The following is a 3,210-nucleotide window of genomic DNA, read 5'->3' on the forward strand; positions in this document are numbered from 1 at the left end:
GTATATACCTGTTCCCTCTTTAATATTTAAGGTTTTCTTGATATTGTGTTTTTTAAAACTTGGCAGCTTCACTTTATATGCTGTAGATTAATACTTGTTCTTAATTAAGAGATTTATATTAATCAAAAAACATTAACTTCTTGAGACGGGTTATTTAGAAATAGATTTTTGTACAAGTGTATAAGCAAAAACTCATGAGGTTTTTGTTTCCATTCATAACCCCTATCTATGTCTGTGACTGTACTACAATTATGCAGTGGAGATTCAACAAACTAGAGACTAGTTAATTAATTTAATTGGAACAGAACAGTAATAAAAGCACAGGCAAACTTTTTTGGATAACTAAAGTAGTTTTTAACAGTTTCTGCTCTAGAAAACCAGGTTACAACAGTCCAAATGCAAGCACTTGCAACCAGGTTCTTACAAGTAGGAAATGGCTTATCTTGTAAGTTCTGGTTCATTTTGTGCTCTTTATTCTCTTATACCTCACACTGTTTCCTCCTGAGTTTTCTTTCTCAAAAGATGCAATCAATATCTAACTCATTTTCCCTTTTCCTTTCAGAACAAACATTGTTTAGGAAGACTGGCAGGAAGCTTATTTTAATTACACCCACGACTAACTGTCCAGATCTGTTTGCCATCATTCAGAAAAACAAAGCGGTCTGGACTGTTCAACACTGAGCAACTCACTGAATTTTTATATATCTTCAGTTTTTCTCTGAATTGTATTCATACCACACAAAGTATTTGCTGCTCTAGATGAGAAGAATAAAATATTGACAATCTCAAATCCAAGCATCACTCTTTATTATCTACCATGGATCAACAAACATTCTTAAAATGACAAATCAATGAAAAATTTTGACCAGTCTGGAATGTTCCAATCACATTGCATTTTTATTTTCTTAATGAAAAGAATTTTTAAAACCTCAATTATTTTGTTAAATGTAGAGAATATTGACAAATTATAAACTTTTAATAGAAGAAATCACTGGAGGCTACATAGCAATAACAAATTAATAAAGATAATCATATGTTATTGAAAAAGTAAAATAGAACTCCTTGGAAATTCAAATTGGATAAGAAACATTTTTATAAAACTATGCAGGTAATTTAAAGTAAAAACAGGTTTCTTCAGATTTGTGTAAATCATTTTGTTCATGGCTTGATCTATTTCACTTCTAGTGACAATCTGGCCTATTAGAAAAGTCTAGCAACCCCTTGATCCTTCTCACTTAATGTCTTCAAGGATAAGATCTGAAGTGACCTTTCCACTGTAACTTTAAAAAAAAAATTATCTAGGACGGGATTGTTGCTTAAGAACTCAAGATCCTGTTTATTAATATTCTCTCTACAACTATGATTCCCTCCCTTTTGTGTATCCATGTCCCAAAATATCAGTTCAATCTTTTAATAGATGTCAAAAGTGGTAAGACAAATTAACAGAAAAGTTCACAGTGTAAACTTTATTTCAGAATGCTATCATCTATCACTTTTTCTTTAGAACACAATCTGAAGGTAAAAACTTGACTCTTTAGAATGGATGAGTGATAAATAGTTCTCTGTACCTCTCTAAAAAGATAATTGTAATATACAAGATTATAAAATCTTTGAAAAGTAACTGGCTGACTATAGACCTTTGGAAGCTGAAACAACTTTCTCCTGATATTGGGAGCTTCAGATCAATGCGTTCCTTCTGTCTGGCAAAGGTCACTCAGATTTCAGTGGCAGAACTTTCAGCCTCTGCTTTTGTGGCCAAGATGATGTTGCAACATTGCAATCACTCGTTTAAGGAAAATGCACTATAGTCTCATGATCTTTAAGGCCAAGTTTACCTAAGACTCGGAATTGGAAATATCATACAGTATCATCCAGTAGAACTTTCTGTGAAAATGAAAATCTCTATCTGCTCTGTCTTATATGGTAACCACCAGCCACATGCAGCGATTGAACAACTGAAACGTGGTCCATGTGACTGAAGAATTGGACTTTCAATTGTTTCCTTTTAATTAATTTAAATTTGAATTTAAATAGTAACATGTGGCTCTTGACTACCTTATTGAACCACTGCTCACAGTTCTCAATATATATTTATCTGCAGGTGTTATACCAGGCAATTAAAAATGTTTAATTACAAATGACACTATGTAGAGAAGTTGACTGGTACAAATAATTCAATCATAAAAGGCTCATTTTTGTTTTGGGATATGTGGCTAGATGTCATTTCTTCTATACTCCTTTAAAAAATTAATTAGAAAAATGTGATGTCTACAAGGTATTAAATATTTAATCTCAAGTTTTATATTTAGTGATTCTCCCTCAAGACCTTATAAAACTGCTTTAACCCTGAATGGGATAATATCTAGTATACTGTCATGGGAACTAACCTTATGAAATTACCATGTGTGAAATGCCCACAACTCAAGTAACAGCAGGTGCAAAATAGTAGCAGGCGGAAGAGTGACAGTAATTTTTAACACCTACAGCAGCTGGTGAAAATGACAGGTGCCTAATTCCTCAGTCTTTAAAAATAACTTTTGAGAAGCCTACACAGCATAAGCAAATATTTTCAAGTTTATTTTTTTAACTATCTTCAAGTTAGCTTTCTGACAAAATGTAATACTATACATCAATTTTTGCTGAAAATTGCACTTGAAATTTAGTGCCCAGGAACTTAATTTATTCTCTATGAACAAAATAAACAATTATTATTAAATTGGTGAAATAAAATTTAATTTTTAAATTTCACAGCAAAAATTCTCAAGAAACATGATATAGGAAAGAACTCATAACAAGTCTTTCTTGAATTCTATCTACATTTCTTTTTCTGTGGTGGCAAATATAACTTGAAATTTAATAGAACAGAGAAAAAAAATCTTCATTTAAGTTCTAAATCTAGAGGAAGTCACAAATCTATAGATGTATTCCATATGCCACCTCTATATTCCAAAAGAAAAGAAGAGATTAAACAACAATTATTTGGAGTCCAAAGAATTATTCTCACTTGAATTATCAAGATAACTGAAGCCGATGAAGAACAAAATGAAGAAATAAACTCGGAAGTGATCTTAATTCTACAGTTCCATGAGTAAGCCCCAGGCTAAGAGTAGTCAGTGCAAAAGGGAAGGGTGATGAGGTTGGTTCCAAGGACCTGCTGAGAATCTTTTCAGAAATCTCACACCAAGATAGATTTTGCTTTTTATTTGATCA

The sequence above is a fragment of the Aotus nancymaae genome, unplaced genomic scaffold (assembly GCF_030222135.1).
Source record: "Aotus nancymaae isolate 86718 unplaced genomic scaffold, 86718_ANA_hifiasm-v0.15.2.pri h1tg000008l, whole genome shotgun sequence".
In the NCBI taxonomy this organism is placed as follows: domain Eukaryota; kingdom Metazoa; phylum Chordata; class Mammalia; order Primates; family Aotidae; genus Aotus; species Aotus nancymaae.